General features: G+C 41.2%; 1 protein-coding gene and 1 long non-coding RNA gene across 3 annotated transcripts in view; one reads left to right on the top strand and one right to left on the bottom strand.

Moving 5' to 3' along the window:
• Positions 1-6,168: 6,168 nt before the first annotated feature.
• On the bottom strand, positions 6,169-12,117 carry LOC140598222 (uncharacterized). Its single transcript, XR_012000430.1, has 3 exons — positions 12,035-12,117; positions 7,428-7,485; positions 6,169-6,560 (listed from the first exon to the last, which is right to left on the bottom strand). It is a non-coding gene; the product is annotated as an uncharacterized lncRNA (long non-coding RNA).
• A 515-nt stretch (positions 12,118-12,632) lies between these two features.
• Positions 12,633-19,163, top strand: part of RTP1 (receptor transporter protein 1) — a 45,541-nt gene continuing 39,010 nt past the window's right edge. For both annotated transcript variants that reach the window (XM_072752486.1, XM_026007170.2), the window contains exon 1: positions 12,633-12,864. The gene's annotated coding sequence lies outside the window, so the exon portion shown is untranslated. The remainder of the gene's footprint in view (positions 12,865-19,163) is intronic.

Genomic DNA, 19,163 nt, shown 5'->3' with positions numbered 1-19,163 from the left:
ATTATTTGTTTGGATCTATGCCAAGTTACCTAAATAGTCTAGAGGCTGCAGATACAGAGTAATACATATCCCAATTGTTGGAGATACATACTTTCCTCTAGAACAATTGAGGGATGAGAAATCATGGTACCCAGTAAAAAACCATGCAAAATTCAGAACTTGGATAGCCTATGCAAAAGCTAAGCTTAAAAGTAATAATGCAGTTAAGAGAGAAAATATATGTGGGGATGGGCAACATTAGACTTACCAAATATCTAACGGCTGGAACAGGGTTGATTGTACCTGATCATTTGAGTGGACCCATGAGAGATGGTCCATTTTCAAACCCTGAGACAGCCTGGCTCCTGTTGTCCTAAGACATAGTCCCAACCCTATCTAAATATGTTTTCTCTGAGTCTGAGCTAAAGGGAATAGGCACTAGCAACATCAAGAATGCTCATAAAAGTCCTATATTATAACATCCATATTAAGACCAAAAATTGAACTCTGAGTTTTGGTAAAAAGTGTAGGTCCACTCCTAATTCTCCCACCTACTGGATATGAGGACCAAATGTATACCAGTGACTGACTGCCTGAGGAATATAGGGGGGAGACGCTATTTGGAACTAACTAGACCAGCACTGAGAGCCATCCAATGGCTCCCCAAAGTCCCTATTGGGCTCAGGAACAGAATTTACTATATAATTTCCAAGGTCAGAATGACAGGGATACTTCAAAGATCTGTGATACAGCTACAGATGACCAGCTATACAACATTATTGCTGAAGAAATTGTAGCCATAAGATATATGGTAGTCTCCCACCACATGTCCTTAAGATTATACTCTAGCTGGAAAGGAAGGAGGACCATGTGCTATTAAAAAGGAAAAATGCCTACATTTCGGACAACTCCCTGAACACATGGGATTCAGTAAGTTATGTTCATATGGAAATGGTTAAACTGAGTGGACTTCATGTGATCCTAGTTCTCCACACCTTTTAGTAAAGTAGCAATTTATAATAAGGAAGTTTATTATTTGTGAAAGTGCTATTTCTATTAAGGGATGAATTCTGTGAAAATAATGATGGCATCATGTTGGTCTGGAGATCAGTGTGTTGGTCCACACAAAAGTTACCAACTAAGGGGTGGATTGTGCTGGGTCAGGACTTTTTAAGTATTGTAACCTAAGAAATGTCATGGTTGGAAAGCCCCTGTGTTATACGGAAAGCACCCTCCTCCCACCCCCACACCCGTTATTTGTTACTCTAAAATGGAGAGTTCCTACATCCTGGGGTACAGTTTGAAAGTCTATATTCAAACCATGAACTTTAGATCCAGAAACAAGGTAGCTAGAATTCCAGGTTTACTGATTTAGATATTGATGATGACATCCTCTTGACTGATAAAGAAAAAAACAGACTGTGGAGACTTAGTGTTCCTCTGACCTGGTAGGACTCTGACTCCCATCCTGCACTAGTGACATAGCCCACGGATTGTGGGCACATTTCATGGAGAAAAAATAAAGGTAAAGAAAGGTACTGGGGAGCAGCATGCACTTCACTGTCTTAAGGCTTTCTATGCTCCAACTAGTTGAGTCATAGCCTTTATTTGAGATAAACTAATGATTGCTACCATCAGGAGAAATTCTGGCATTTATCCTGACACACAACATACGGGGGTCGTGGGCTCCACTACAACCGACCCTTACCACACCTTCAGGGGATCCGGTCATTCATCAAATGACTGTCAAGAATCCTTAAAGGACTCTACAGATAGCTCACTCCTACCCCTAGCCCAGCCTACACAGATTGCTACATATCTTAATTATCAAGCATCAGTGAGAGTATTTAAGATAAAGTGTCTCACCAAATTCCTAACAATCTCTGACATCTAGAAAGTGTATCAGATTACCTTCCAAATGCACATATGTAGCATTAATGTATTTCCATCTCCAATCCCCTTCAAAAGATACCTAAAGATAAATATTAACAGACTCATTTCTATCCAGAAACGATGAATTTTGATTTATCAGCAAGGTTGGGAAGGGGTATTTTCTCTTTGAGAATCTTGCCTATCTCAAAGGAGCAACATGAGACAGGAGTCAAACAGGAAAAAAGATGATATGACATACTATTTGGGGGTGGGGGAGGAGGAGATAGTCAAAATATCATCTATCAAGCTCTTAGAACCTGACAGTAAATAAAATTTGGGGCATTCCACATGCTATCTCAGACAGAAACCATCTTAGGGATAAAAGTGTAAGCCATCTATGCTTCCTAAATTTGGTGTGTCCAGACTGGTTAAAGCTATGGGCAAAAATAAACCTTATAGAAAGTGCCATAAGCTGCAAAATGGATACTGACTAGGCACATCTCTGCATTTTGTGAGGCTTTCTGAAGTCGTGGGAAGCATTCCTTGGAACCCACCAGAAATATCAAAGCATTTGGCATGGTTAAAGGTCATAAATATGCAACCCTAGGAATCTTTTCATAAGGAGAGTTTGTATAACAAAACCATATTGTTTCCCCCATGTTTGGGTGAAGTTATAAGCTAAAAACAAAAATTTTTTTAAGGATATAAATATCCATAGATTTTTAATGTTTTGAAAAACCACAGTATTTTGAAAAAACGTTGTGCATTAATAATTTATTTTCCAGATTTCCTTCCTGGTAAAGGTGGTTCAGGTTGTTCATATCAGTCCTATAACAAGACAACTAAAAAAACTGGATAAAATATATTTAAAATGATCTTTTCAAAAGCATCAAAGAGATTATAAAATAGTCTGGAATCATCAGGACAAAAGAGAAGTCAAGAATCTAGAGACGAGAACAAGCTTGAAGCTACTTTTTCCCTGATAGTACTAGCTAACCCCAGAAATGTAAGACTCTCCATTTTCATGGCCTTTCAGAGTAAAGCAGTGGACAAACTCTGGATCCATTCAAGTTGGGGAACCTGACAGGAGGCCCTCCCCTACAACAGTCTGGGTTCTAGGATCTAAGAGTGAAGGGAACAAGAGTTGGAATAATCTAAAGAGAATTAAAACAGTAAGAATCCCTTGAGCTGTCCAGGAAATATCAAACTTTGAACAGGCAATCCCAGACTGATAGTGCCCTCCGGTGCCTGGCAGAAGCAAATGCAAATACTCTTTGGAGCAAAGTACTTTCATTATAGGCCTCACAGTTATTCCAGCAAAATAACATTTCAAGTCCAATGACTAGCACAAGTCAAACATACCCAGCACATAAGAAAATTAAAATCAGTGAATAAAACAACCGGAAAGAGATAATCAAAAACTCTAGGTGTAGGCCCCAGCATCTCTGTTTTAATAGGTCATCCAAGTCATTCTCATACATGTTAAAGCTTGAGAATCACTGCTTTATACTTTAATCACATAAGTATACATCCCACACACAAAAATGTATAAGTGTGTCAAGTCTTGGGAAGGGCCCAAGGATTTGCATTTCTAACAAGTTCCCAGATCATGCTCATGCCAGACCATACTTTGAGGAACACTAGTATTCAAAAAGGACTACTCTACAGATCAGAATACTGGTTACCTGTGGGGAGAGGGCGGCAATTTGGAAGTAACATGTGGAAGGTTGGCAACCTTCCCTTCCTTGATCTCAGTGGTGGTTACACACTGTAATCATTATATTATATGTTTATATTTGAATGCATAATGAGATCAATGGTTGTTGTCCTTTTTCCATTCAATCATATAAGTCAAATGCCACTGCACTAATCCTATCTACCACCATCCCACCACCCTCATTTATCATCAACTCCCAAAGCAGAAAGTGTAAAAGATTGCAAAGTTCCAAGATATAGCTTCCATCACTTTTGTTCCTAATGTAGTTAGCTCACAAAATCAAATAGCTTTATAACTCAAGACAAGAAAAATTTAGTCTAAGTTTCTAAAAACCCTATTTAAAACCCAGAGATATGAGAGATCCCTGGGTGGCTCAGTGGTTTGGCGCCTGCCTTTGGCCCAGGGTGTGATCCTGGAGTCCTGGGATCGAGTCCCACATGAGGCTCCTTGCATGGAGCCTGCTTCTCCCTCTGTCTGTGTCCCTGCCCACCCCTCCATGTCTCTCATGAATAAATGAATAAAATCTTTTTAAAAAACCCAGAGATATGATACTATTTATAGTCTTAGTTCTTTGACCCCAATGTAAAAATACCTGCAAAAGTAAATAATCATCTTAAACTTTTAACAAGAAAAAGTACCCAAAGTCAATTTTTCTCCCAAGTTAAAATAAAGGGAGAAGACCCTACCTTTTACCAGTCTGAACTTAATATTCCAAAGATGCTTCTCTCCAAATACAACCCAAAAATAAAATACCTAGTACCACTTGTAGTAACCATATGATCCTACTCTTTTCATTAATCCTCCCCTATGGAGCAAAGCTATATTCATCAAGTGGCCTTAAATCTGTAAACTCTGTAAGAGAAAATACTGAAAGTCTCTTTGTGGGGAGGGGAGTAATAAAAAAAAAAAAAGATCGAAGAGCACCATATTAAATTGATCAGTGCAAATTGTACTTATGAGTTTGCACTTTACATATTTATACAAAATACTTTTTTCTGGAGTACATTCTTCGGTACACTTCAAAAAACAGTTAATACTTGGCATTTTTGATTCATAGTACCAACATATCTATTACACCAGCCCTCGCCAATTACTCTGTGAGGAAACAATGATAACAGCGATTATAGTTTCTGACTCTGGCAACTACTCAGTAGCTGTCTAACACCTTGTGTGTTCCAGACAGGTATTGGAACAACCAAGTGGTTCCTACAGCTAGGTCTGGAGATAGTACCTTATCTTCGGCAAACTACTAAGGCTATGGCAAAAACACATACAGTTGGGTTTTGTTATGTCCAGAAGCACCATGAGAGTGGTTACAGACACCTTCAACACCCAGACATACCTTCCCATTTATGTGGTAGGAACTGACCAGAGTGCTTGGCTTAGCTCCCACTATACATTTGACCACTGCAGACCCAAATTAATATGCCCCTCACAGCTTCCTCTAGAATAATGTCTAATCATTATTATATCAATTGTAGGCAATGTAGCAAGATAATGTTGGTAGCTTAGCAAGGATCGTTCCTGGATCCTGAAGGTTAGATCCAGATGATCTGGCTTCTGAAAGGCAGTTTTTGTAATCATATAATATGCTAGAATTTCAGGACAATGTAGGCTTGGAAAGCTTCTCCATCCTGGGCAGGCAGACCTGAGTATTACCAGCCTTAATACCTGTCCTGGGAGGAGTTGGTGAGACTTGAAAAGCCACATTCGCTAAACACTCCAACCCATTATCCTTTGTGCCCATTATCTACAAGGCATCCTTCACTAAGCCTCGAACCAATTATTTTGTGAGGTCATTTCAATTTAAAAAGTAATTCTCATAAAAAAAAAAGGCATAAACATAGTTTTGGAGTAGAGCTGATCCTAGTAAAGCAACGCTCCCATTTCTACTCATTATTGATATTGCCTTAAATACTGAATTGGCCCTTCAAAAGGCCATCATCCTTCAATTCTTTTGAACAGAAAATTCTGGATTATCATGTGTAGCTGAGCTTGGTATATTAAGTTCTTGCACTTGTCTTGAGGACAAGTACTATAGTAAAGCAAATACAGCATCCTTTTATTAAGGACCACAAGCTATACTGGATTACCAATACTCTAAACGTTTTAGACTCTGGTCAAGATTAGTTTTAAGAAAACATCCTCCAGAACTTCCACATTATTACACCCTTCAACACAATCGGAGTACTCTCTCCTTATGCCCAGATTGTTTTCGCCTTTATGAGAATATCAAATTCACATGTAAATGAGTGTCAGTCTAAGAGCTGTATAAAGTCATGTAGGTTATCTAGTAGGTAATAGAGAGGATTTTGGTGATTGCTCTCAGGTTGGGTTACAGATTTCATCCCATGCATAGTTATAGACAATATTTTCTTATAATAACCACTTGACTTGAAAAACCAATCACAAGCCCTCAAAGTATCCTACTTTTTCAAGAAAGAGTCTCTGCCAATAGACTTCATCAAAATTGTGGGCGTACCTATTGACTGTCCTGTCCCCCATATGTCGTCTGATTGCAAGGATTGGTTGGGAGAGTTGTTGAATTTTCTAGTCATTTGTAAATCTATGTTTCATGTGGGTTGATAATGTCCATATTGTTACCTTTAAACCAAAGTTCTTTTACATACCATTCACTGGTTTTATTCTCAACCACGAAATCATACATGGAACTGATAAAACTTTTCAGCCTTAATTTCTTCTGTGTGGCAAGTAGCCTTTAAGTAATCTTCAATTTTGAAACTGAAAGTATTCAAGTATCTCCTGAAGAGAAGTAGAGATCTTCTTGCAAGTTGTTTTTGCAGCATTTCTGCCATTACTGGGTTATTTGTGTTACATGAAGTTTAAATCAAATATTTGACCAAACTTGTCAGTGTAATTCATACTTTGTTGACTTGTAGTGAGTACATAACATCACTTTTATCATTTTTTGAATCCTCTTCCTTAGCATGTCCTCTTTTAGCTTTCCTTTCATCAATGTTTGATACACAACCTAAAATCAAAAGGTTATTTGAAAGGCTTTTTTTGTTCACATATACACAACTCCTACTACTATCAACCCTCCTGAAAGTTGAAATCATTACCTCTTCTTTATCCTTGTCATAGTGGTTAAAAGAACTCTAGAAACAGACTACATGAGCTTTATTTAAACAGACTACATTAGCATCATTTGTTCAGTGTGACCTTGAACACATTACCAAAACTCTTTGTCCTTCATTTTCCTAATATGTAATATGTGGATAATACCTAATGTCATAGGATTTTTTTTTAAGGACTCTAAAATGTCCCAACTTTATTTAAATGTCATAGGATTGTTATGAAGTTTCTATGTGTAAGAATTCAATATGTTAATAGATGTAAAACTCTTAGGAAAATGCTGGACACATGATCAACACTATACATCTTAGTTATTATATCTACAGCCATATAAATCCCACAGCTGTTGAGATTATACATGCTCCTGTCTTACAATTTCCGTTCTTATTTATTCTATTAATCAAATACTGACAATTTTAGAAGGAAGATATCATATACAGAGCCTACAAGCTCATTGAACGGCTGTAAGTATTTCTCTTGGTTGCTCAAAGATACTCCAAGGAGGGCAGCCCCAGTGGCCCAGCAGTTTAGTGCCACCTTCAGCCTGGGATGTGATCCTGGAGACCCAGGATCGAGTCCCATGTCAGGCTCCCTGCATGAAGCCTGCTTCTCCTTCTGCCTGTGTCTCTGCCTCTCTCTCTCTCTGTGTCTGTCATGAATAAATACATAAAATTAAAAAAAAGATACTCCAACAAATAACTGTGCAAATGATAGAGCCTTCATCATCACACAAAATATAAAGCATTGCCTTGAGGCTGCCTACCTCATTACCCTTAGTGTTGCCTGGAGGGGTCACAAACTCTCCCAGGCTCCCATGACATCTGAAATAAAAAGCATAAGACCAGATGTATCACCAGTGGCAATATAAATCAAGTATGTTCCCAGACAGTTGATAGCAAAATTATACACACGTGTACATATACATACACATTTACTCAGAGGTGGTCAATATTCTTGTCGAAAGCATATTGCTTTACTCAGCCTTCTTATTCCACAAAAGGGCTTTAATTTTTTTTATTTCACTAAAAAATGTATAGGAGTTGCTCTCATGCTAGAAGTAAAGTCCAAATCTGGTGCTAGCTGAATATTGAATAGAGTTATAGGAAGAATAAGTGAGAATCTATCTCTTCATCTAGAGTTTATTTACGTAATGAGATATATCTGTTGTTGACAGACAAAAGAATGGAAGAGACTAAACTAATTTTGCTTATTCTCTATTTTAGGGATTTCACAAAAAACCCATCTGCCTTAGTAAGAAACAGATGTTTACCAAATATGGCTTTTTACTATCTCAAGAACCATTTTTGTTCACTTTCAACATGTGTAATTATTTCACCAATTTGGCTTCTACCTAGGATGTAGAAACCTAGAAAGAACATCACTCTCACCTAAACAACTAGAAAAACTATAGAAAAGCTTCTCTTGAACCTGTTGGAGAGCTGAGGCTAGGGTGACCTACTGGACTTTTCCCAGTTTTAGTTCTTTAAGTCCCACGTCCTGGGAAACTCCTCAGTACCACACAAGTTGGGATAGTTGGACATCACAGCAAGGGTCGCAGACCCAGCAAGTAACTTGAGATCCAAGGAAAGGCTGGCCCCACCAAGAAGAGATAGGATGTGAGCACTGAAGAGGAGACATCAGGTACCATACAGAATGCTAAGAATTCAGCTAAAATTGTTAACAGATGCTAAAGGCCAAATATGGACCAGGAGGAAAGTTCACAATCTCTGTAAGCCTCAGACAAAAAAAGGAGCTTGCTTCCACTTCTCCATGTTCTCACTGGGTGCTGATGAGGAAAACTGGGAACAAAGCAGGACACCAGAGAGTGAGTGCCTCCTTTGGAGGTGAAGGCCTTGCTGGAGGAGAGTAACCTCCCACTATGGAAAGAACAAAAGTCTGGTTGTCATACCCTTTCTATGAATGATAAGGCTTCAAGCCACTGGGAAAGGGGCAGCAAACTCTGTTGTCTCCAGGGCTCGGGTAAAGGGCTCTCAGTATTGGGTAAGAACAGCAATAAGAGAAGACGAAGAGCTTCAATCCCTGGATAAGGAGGGACAGGAAACGAATATGTAACCCAGAATATAGTGGAGTAATAACTATAAAACACTAAAGGAAAAATACTGTAAGCCCAGAATATTGTGCCCAGGGAAAGTATCTTTCAGATATGATGGAAAAATTGACTTCAAAAGACAGACAAAAAACCAACCAAACCAAGAAAATTTATTATCAACAGACCTGCAATAAAATAAAGGTCAAAACAACTTCCTCCAACAGAAAGAACATGATACTAAACAGAATTTGCATCTATACAAAAAAAATGAAGATTTCCAGAAATAGTTAAAATGAAAGTAAAATACAAAAGATATATTTTCTCTTATTTTTTGAATTGCTCTAAAAGATAATTGGTAGCTTAAAGCAGTGGTTCTCAGCTAGGAGCAATTCTGCTTCTCAGGAGACATTTGTCAATGTTGAGACATTTTTGACTGTTGCAGTTGAGGTGGGGGTAAGGATGGAGAGGCAGTGCTACTGGCATCTGATGGGTATAGAGGTCAGGAATGTTGCTAGACATCCTACATCCTAGAAAGGTGAGCCCTATACAATAAAAAAGTATTCAGCCCAAAATGTCAACAGTACCAGACTGTTGTAGCCTGCCTGATAAAAAAGAGAAAAAGACATAAAATACCAAAGCAACGAAATGAAAAAGGGGACATTACTACAGGTCTTGGACATTAAAATAATAGGACAGTATCATAAGCAACTGTATGCCCATAAATTTGAAACTTAGATGAAATAGATGAATTCCTTTCTACACACAAACGACTAAGACTCACTTAAGTACATAACTTGAATAGTCCTAGGTCTATTAAGATATTGAATTTGTAGTTAAAAAAATTTCTAACAAGGAAGACTATAGGTCAAGATGCCTTCACTACCAAAAGTCAAGATCAGGACAAGACCAAGCTAGCTCTTCTTAGTATACATCTATTTGATATATGTCTTATTAGGTCCCAGGAGAAATGCTTGAGCTTCAACCTACTGGCAATTGCAGAAAGTCTAGAATTCCAAGTTATTCCAAGGCACCAGTCCTCCCTCCTCCCTGCCACCCCCCACCCCCCAGCCTCCACCCACATTCCCACACTAGGGCCACTTTCCTCTAGGAAACTAGAGGCTCTAGAAGGACTGGGTTAGGAATACATTCCAATAAACAGCGGACCTCTTCACTTACCACATTGCTTTTTTTTTTTTTAAAGATTTTAATTTATGAAACACACACACACACACAGAGAGAGAGAGAGAGAGGGGCAGAGACACAGGCAGAGGGAGAAGCAGGCTCCATGCAGAGAGCCCGATGTGGGACTCGATCCCAGGCCCTCAGGATCATGACCTGGGCTGAAGGCAGCACTAAACCACTGAGCCACCTGGGCTTCCCTAACACATTGTTTTTAAGAGACATTCAAAACACTGAATATTAAGATAGTGGAGCCCACCCATTGTTATTTTCCATAACGAAAAGAAGCTGCTTAAGTGAGAGCGTAAATATAATTTTCTGCTGCATCTATACTTCTGAGCAGTGCACCAGGCAATTTCTTCACTACAGCTAATTACTTTTTAAGATAGCATGACTGAAAAAAGGGGAGTCAGGCCAAGGCTGCCATAATCCCATAATTTGTAATAACACAATAATTTAGAGCTAAGGTTGGTGAAGTGACCTTCCCTTGCTTAATTCTTCCTTTCCTTATCTATATTCTCTATAGTTTACTTCTACAAAACTAGACAGTAGAAACAGTCCTGCTGGCATCTGAATTGGTTTTAGTGGCAATTGGTGACCGAAATTTGAGACTTTCCTTTATGAGTGACTATAAGTCTTCCATTCTCGACTACACCAGAGTACTTTTGAAGAAGGGCAATGTGAGATTTTTGGGGAGAGGCAGGTTTTCTGAACATTTTTTAAGTTAAGTAGTTTTCAATACTCAGAAATCTTTAGAACAGTGCTCTCCAAAAGAAATGATGTGAACTACATATATAAAATTTTCTAGTAGTTCCATTAAAAAGTAAAAATTAACAAGTGAAACTAATTTTAATATTTTATTTAACCCAATATATCCAAAATATTTCACATGTAATCACTATAAAAATATTTTCCTGTAACCAGACATTAAAATCTGGTGGACATTTTACACTTATAACACATTTTATTTTTTAAAACTGTTAACATCTATTTTTTTAAGTCTTATTTAAATTTGTTATTTAATATACAGTGTAATATTAGTTTCGGGTATATAATATAGTAATTCAACACTTCCATACATTACCTGGTGCTCATGACAAGTGCATTCCTTAAACCCCATCATCTATTTCACCCATCCCCGCACCCATCTCCCCTCTGGTAAACATCAGTTTGTTCTCTATAGTTAAGAGTCTGTTTCTTTGGACGCCTGGGTGGCTCAGCAGTTGAGTGTGTCTGCCTTTGGCTAAGGGCGTGATCCCAGGGTCCTGGGATCAAGTCCCACATCAGTCTCCCTGCATGGAGCCTGCTTCTCCCTCTGCCTGTGTCTGTGTCTCTCGTGAATAAATAAAATCTTAAAAAAAAAAAAGCCTGTTTCTTGGTTTGCCTTTTTTCCCCCTTAGCTCGTTTCCTAAATTCCACATGTGAGTGAAATCATATATTTGTCTTTCTCTGACTTATTTCGCTTAGCAAAATACTCTCTAGTTCTTTCCATATTGTTGCAAATGGTGAGACTTCATGCTTTTTATAGCTGAATAATATTCCATTGTACATATATGCCATATCTTCCTTATACATTCATCAGTTGATGGACACCTAGGCTGTTTACATAATTTATTTTAGATAACGCTGCTATAAACATTGGGGTGCATGTATCCCTTTGAATTAGTATTTTTGTATTCTTTGGGTAAATACATAGTAGTGCAATGGCTGGGTCATAGAGTAATTCTACTTTTGACTTTTTCAGGCACCTCCATACTATTTTCCACAGTGTAACAGTTTGTATTCCTACCAACAATGCAAGAGGGTTCCCCTTTCTGCACAACCTCACCAACACCTGTTGTTTCTTGTGTTGTTGATTTTAGCTATTCTGACAGGTGCGAGGTGGTATCTCATTATAGTTCTGATTTGCATTTTCTGATGACGAGCGATGCAAATCTTATTTTAGACTTGCCTCATTTTAAGTGTGCAACAGCCACTTGTAGTTTGTGACTACGTGTTGGACAGCCCAGCTGTAGAGCCTCTCAGTTTCTTTCCTGAAGTGTCCTCCCCTCCCCGCTTCACACACACACACCTGCACCAGCCCTTCCAGGACATCTGTGAAAGTAGTCCCAGAGCACCCATTAACACATCTCATTTCTCACCTGCCTCCACCTTGGGCAAGAAACCAAACATTGTTGCCTTCAGAAGTGTGGCACTTTCACATTCTGTGTATTCTTCAAAGGCCCTGAAATATAATGAGGGGTGGGAGGTGAGCTCTGGAACAGAAAGGTCGTCATGATTCCAACAACGGTATATTTAATCAATAGAACCATCCCTTCTGTGTCTCTTGATGTCTTAGTAGCTGCTAAGAGGTCTAGAGAAGTATCCTTTTTAACTCCATTTTTATACAATTGACCTTTATCAAAGAAGGCCTTCAAGAAAAGAGGAGAGCTGGGGCCGGTACCACAGGTTGACAATTTGCTGGGCCCAGTGGAAAAGAGAAAATATGGGGCCTTTTGTTCAAAAATTAAGAACTTTGAACTGTGACTGCAGAGCACTAAAACAAGTGCAAGTGGCAGCCGGGTGGCTCAGTGGTTTAGCACCGCCTGCGGCCCAGGGCGTGATCCTGGAGACCGGGGTGGAGTCCTGCATGGGGCTCCCTGCATGGAGCCTGCTTCTCCCTCTGCCTGTGTCTCTGCATCTCTCTCTGTCATGAATAAATAAAATCTTAAAAAGAAAAAAAAGTGCAAGGCCCTCCTCCTGAGCATGGAGACTTGTGCGACTACACAGGTTGGACCTCTGTGCAGCTGGTCCCAGTTGAGGCTTATGTTCCTCGAGGAAGCCAGGAAGTGGTGAGACGACCTGGACTATCCTCGAGGACCCCTACCTTCGAGGAGACTCCCCAAAATCATGTGTGCTAGAACTCCCCGAGGAAGAGGTTTTGAGGCCAGTGGGAACGCTTTGGAGAAAAGTAAGCGAGGAGTCGAAGGAGGTGGGTAAGACTCGCCTTTGCTGATTCAACCACTGGGTATCCCGGGCACCCCAAGGTCAAGCTGCTGTGACCGCAGGCTGGGCGACCACGGGCTGACACCTGCCGCGGGACTCGCGGGCCTGAGCAGGGGCCCCTTCCCGGCGACTCCAGGGTCGACGCTGCGCTCTCCGAGCCACGAAGGGGCGCTGCCGGCAGGGACTTCCGGAGCTGCCCGGCGGGAGCCGCGGGTGACCCTGCGGGAGCGACCCGGTCACCGCCAGGCGAGGGGGCTCGGCTCGCACCCGCGCCCGCAGGCCCCGCCCCCCACCCCCCGCGCGGCGCGGACGCACACGGCCAGCTGCAGGGCGGGGCGGGGCGCTCGGCCCCGGGACCCACGGCCCCCGGGACCCGGGACCCGCCGCCGCCGCCACCGACCCAACCACCGCCACCGTCGCTGGAGCCGCGGCGCCGCTGCAAAGGGTGGCCAGGGGCTCGCCACTGACAGTGGCCGCGGCCGCGACCGAGGTCGCAGGGGCCTCGGTGCCCTGAGCCTCAGAGACCCCTCGCCCGCCGCTGGCGTCCGGGAGCCGCAACCGGTCGGGGCGTCTACCAGCAGCTTAACGGAAACCCGGGGGCAGCGCGCGGGGCTCCGCAGGTGGTGGTTTCCCCGGCGACAGGCCCCGCCCCCGCGACAGGCCCCGCCCCCGCGACAGGCCCCGCCCCTTGGCGACAGGCTCCGCCCCCGATGACAGGCCCCGCCCCGGCGACAGGCCCCGCCCCCTGGCCGCGCCCGGGGGAGATGCTCCTGGAGGAGCGGCGCGGGGAGCCGCGGGTTAGGGCGGAAGCCGGTTGGCGTGTGCCTGCGCCCGCTTTGGGGTCTGGACGCTCCCTTAGCACCCTGTGCTGCCGCGGCGCGCAGCTGGAGCCTGGCGCGCCGCAGGGCGTCGTAGTCGTGGTGGATAAACGAGAGCAAGATGCGCTGTCCTTGGCGGGTGGAGGCCCCGCCCGGCAGCTCAGGCTCCTGGGCGCCGCCGGGCGAGGGCGGCCGCCGCCTCCAGGGGGCGCACCCCCCCGAACACCCGCCGCGTTCTCGGGTTCTCGGGTTCTCGAGCGGCTGTCCTGTGGCCCCCTTTCTTCCTTGCTCTCCATTCACTGATGTCCCAACCCAGAGTCAAGATGCCAGTTTCAGGTCACAGATTTCTTGCGCAGCAAAACTCTAAATGACTCACTTGATTTGAAAAAAAATGTATATTTTAAAGATTTTATTCATTCATTCATTCATTCATTCATTCATTCATTCATGAGAGACACAGAAAGAAGCAGAGACACAGCAGGACAGACGGGCTCCCCACGAGGAGCCGAGCGGGGGACCCGATACCAGGACCTTTGGGTCACGCCCGGGACAAAGGCAGATGCTCAACCACCGAGCCACCCAGGCGCCCTCTTGAAAATAATATTGGCAAGAAGATTCCTGTGAATGTAACATCTATGCTAACCTAGTTCTAAATTGAAAAGAATGTCAAATCTCCTGTAACATATTAGCAGTTTACTTCACCTTTGCAGTAACTGCATTTGAAATCTGTCTCAAAACAAATATGTAGTTGGAGATATTGTAATAGAAGTGGTCCTTCTTTCTTTTAAATTTTTATTTATTTATGATAGTCACACACAGAGAGAGAGAGAGGCAGAGACACAGGCAGAGGGAGAAGCAGGCTCCATGCACCGGGAGCCCGACGTGGGACTCGATCCCGGGTCTCCAGGATCGCGCCCTGGGCTAAAGGCAGGCGCTAAACCGCTGTGCCACCCAGGGATCCCCCTGGTCCTTCTTTCCAAATAAGTGGATCTAAATGTTTGAATTGGGTCTAAAATGTTTCCTATTTATACCGATTAAATCATGCAACAGTGAAACCTTACATTATCCTGGTGCTGTTTTACATAATCACAAATGAATTAATCGTAAAGATCTTTAAACCTAACCATCATACTCAGTGTCAGTAGATTTCCAAATCTGTCTTTAAGCCTGTGTTATTTAACTCATGCAAAGATGGAAATTTTGAAAGGTGTTGGTACCTGGGGTTAACACAATACAAATTTGTTGATAAATATCACCATAGGGAGATTGATTTTATTTTCTTCCCCTATATCCATTGTCCGTTCTTATCAGCTCTGCTATATCCATTGTAAGTATCAATTTAAGAAGGGCTTTAACTTTCAAATATATTTGAAATATGTTAATTTCACAGCATTTACACTTTTTACTTCTTTGATGGAAGCAAGCTCTCCCCAGTCATTTCAAATAGCGAACGTATTCAAATGGTGATTTTTAAGAATATTTTTTTAGAAGATTTAATTTAGAGAGAGAGTATGTGAGCTGGGGGAGCAGCAGAAGGAGAGAGACTCTCAAGCAGACTCCCCATTGAGCATGGAGCCCAATGTTGGACTAGATCCCACCACCCTGAGATAGTGACCTGAGCTGAGTTGTTTTATAGTTTCATTTAAGTTTTTGACCTATTTGAGCTAATTTCTGTTTAAGATATAAGACTTAGTATTCATTTTTGTTTGTTTATGGATATGAAATTACTCCAGCAGCAATTAGACTCCTGTCATCTTTTTTAAAAAACTTTAAAAGGAAAAATTGTTCGTGGGGAACCTGGTGCTAAACCATTTGTAGACGACCTGCTTCTGGGTCGGGGTTTCGTAAGTAGCAGAGCAACTCCCTCGCTGCGATCTATTGAAAGTCAGCCCTCGACACAAGGTTTTGTATTTTAAAGGTTTAAAAAAAATAAATAAAAAAAAGGAAAAATTGTAAATTTGGCAAAACTACAAGATTAGCTGAAGATTTGGAAATTAAATTTTATTAAGAAAACAGTATTTAGCTGTAGAAAAAGCAATACTCCTTTTGCCAACAGAAGACTTATTTTCTTCAATAAAAATCAAGATTTCTTTGAGACAATTACAATGTATCCTTTGTAATTAATCCAAAAGGAAGAGGATGCTCTTTATAACATTATTTTTTTAGACATTTATTTATTCATTTGAGAGAGAGAGAGAGAGCGTGCATGTGAAAGCAGGGGAAGGCGGAGGGAGAGAGAATCTCAGCAGATTTCCTACTGAGCATGGAGCCCAACATGGGGCTTGATCTCACAACCCTGAGATCATGATAATCAAGTCAGATGCTTAACCAACTGAGCCACCCAGCTGCCTCGATAGCATTATTTATCCTAATGAACTTATATATCCTTATCCTTATTTCCAAAGTGTAACATTTTAGGTATCTTCTCTGCTATTTTATGCAATTATTAAAAGGAGTATATATGGAATTTCTATAGCAACATGAGTCATGTAAAATGTTTATTTTTACTGAGACATAATGACATGTAACATTGTATTAGTTTCATATAATCTATCATCTTTGAATGCCTTACACACTTAAAGGGTGAGCAGCAAAGCTTCATTGTCATGTATTATCATTCAGGATGCATTCATGCATGGTAATGAAAATTAGTTTGACTCCAGTTTATTTGTGGACATCTCTCATCTCATCTGCCTTGGGTTCTTCTCAAAAAATATAATAATTACTCAAGACAATACTCATATTTCTTTTCATTGTTACCCTGATATACTACTGTACAGATTGTAGGATGAAATTTTATCCAGTACTATGGGATTTACATTTGTATCTTACTGATTTTAAGGAAGATGTTTCTAAGCTACCTTCATTTCGCATAAAGGTTGGTTTGGAGATGGAGATAAATGTGCTTTTTTGTGTTAATGATGTACCTACTGCTTACAGTTTAAAAGTTTTTGTCCAGACTAGGTATTGAACTTTTTCTAACACTTGTCAGTGTCTAAGGGAGTGACAATATATTTATATACTGAAATATGATGTGGCAATTTATTTAAACAGATTTTCTGATATTGAACCAGTCTTTTATTCCTAGAATGAACCATGTTTGGTCATGTCATGTTGGTCTCTTAATATGCTGCTTTGTTTGCTACCATTTTGTTTAGAATTTATGCCTATTGATGTGTGAGATTATTCTAGAGGGTTTTTTTTCTCTATGGTGTCTTTTCTTAAGGGAAATAGTTCCAAAATGGAAACCCCCTCTTTTTTTAATATTCTAGAACACTACAAATAACACTGGGATCAAGTGTGGGTTTAAAAGTCCCATGTGAAACTGTCTTGACAGTATTTTGGAGAAGACAGATCTTTGACAATTTTTAAATATATTCCATAGTGGGGCACCTGAGTGGCTCAATCGGTTAAGCATCTAACTCTTGATTTCAGCTCAGGTCATGATCTCAGGGTTGTGAGATCCAGCCCCGCCCAGTGGGGAGCCTGCTTGGGATTCTCTCTCCCTCTGCCCCTTCCCCCTCTTCTCCCTGTCTCTAAAAATAAATAAGTAAATAAGTAATAAATAAGTATATTCCATAATAACTGAACTATTTAGACCAATTTTGGTGAGTTACATTTTAATAAAACTAATTTTATTAGGACATTATATATTTCATCCAGGTTGGCTCAGGGACAAACCTTGTAAGGTCAAAAACTCCCCTCCCAACCTGTAGAAGAGTCCCCCAAATGATTGGAAGCAGCCTCCAATTAGAGACCACCCCACTCACTGTATGTCACAGCTCCTCTCAGCCCAGAGAGACGCAGCAAATATCCAATCCCCAAACAACCTCTGGGAATGTGCCTGCTGCTGTCTCCTTGAGAGGATACTTTCACTTTAATAAATTGCTTTGTGTTTCTACTTTCCTTCTGGCTGTTTTTATTCCAGTTTGGGTCCCCATGTAAATCTTCTCACAGGGAACACAAGTGAGGGAACCCGAGACCTCCATTCATACAATGCAGACTCTCCCTTCTCCCTTCAGTGGGAGTGTGCACACCATGGAAATCAGCAAAAGCTACAAGTTACGTGTTTTGCTTTGTTTCCCCAAGGATAGTTGTTAAGTCCTTGCTAGCACACCGCTGGCTCTCAGTGATACGTTTAGCTTGAGTCTGTCATCCTATTTTACCTTGTGTTTTGTGTTTTATATCTATTATGCAATATGTTTTGTACTTTTTTGGAGTATGCCTGTTTATTCTAATACTTTGGAAAGTATCTTTGATCTAAAGATTATTGTTTATAAACATAATTTAGGAAAAAAACATTTTATTTTATTTGTTTTTCTTTTTTTTCCCATTGGAGTTCAATTTGCCAACATATAGCATAACACCCAGTGCTCATCCCATCAAGTGCCCCCCTCAGTGCCCGTCACCCAGTCACCCCCCGCCCACCTCCCTTTCCACCACCCCTTGTTTGTTTCCCAGAGTTAGGAGTCTCTCATGTTCTGTCTCCCTCTCTGATATTTCCCACTCATTTTTTCCCCTTTCCCCTTTATTCCCTTTCACTACTTTTTATATTCCCCCAAATGAATGAGACCATATAATGTTTGTCCTTCTCCGATTGACTTACTTCACTCAGCATAATACCCTCCAGTTCCATCCACGTTGAAGCAAATGGTGGGTATTCATCGTTTCTAATGGCTGAGGAATATTCCATTGTATACATAGACCACAGCTTCTTTATCCATTCATCTGTCGATGGGCACCGAGGCTCCTTCCACAGTTTGGCTATTGTGGACATTGCTGCTAGAAACATTGGGGTGCAGGTGTCCCGGCGGGAAAAAAACTTTTAATCCTATATCTGCTTAGACAGAGTCTATTAACTCCCCACTGTGAGCAGTCACAAATTAGTATATTTGCTTTTTCTTCCCTTTCACCCTTCCATTCAACTTTAATTGCTATCTCTCTTAGCATTTATCTTTCTATTGCTAGATACATTTCCATTATTTTTTACTTGATTTCTCAGTTTCCAGTGATATCTTTTGACCCCCTACTATAAAGGATGAATGAACTCAGTGTTCACGAGTACCCACTTACTCTCCATATTCTTATCTCAAATCTGATATGTCCTTTCCATCTGGTAAGAATTACCGAACCGCTATAGAAACGTAAAGGTAGATGGAAATGAAGGTGGACGCACTAGTGCTTTAGCAACTGACTTTAAAGTGAGCACATTTCTCTCTTCCTCATTCTGGAAGGCTCCCCTTGCCCAGCTTCACCTGTTTTTCTGTAGAATCCTTTGTTTCTGGAGCTCGGTGTTGATAATGACATCTTGCTGACCCCAACGTATAGTCAGTTGGAAGACTCAGGTGGCTGACTCTGGTCCTAGTCCTGAGACCACCTTTGAAGAAATGACAGACCGGGCTGGCCCACTACCAGATTCCTACTGAGGCCACTCAGGTCTGCATTTTCCTGTAAAATTCCTCAGCCT

This window comes from Vulpes vulpes, chromosome 3, assembly GCF_048418805.1.
Source record: "Vulpes vulpes isolate BD-2025 chromosome 3, VulVul3, whole genome shotgun sequence".
NCBI classification, from domain to species: domain Eukaryota; kingdom Metazoa; phylum Chordata; class Mammalia; order Carnivora; family Canidae; genus Vulpes; species Vulpes vulpes.
This window is presented reverse-complemented; position numbering and strand designations above follow the sequence as displayed.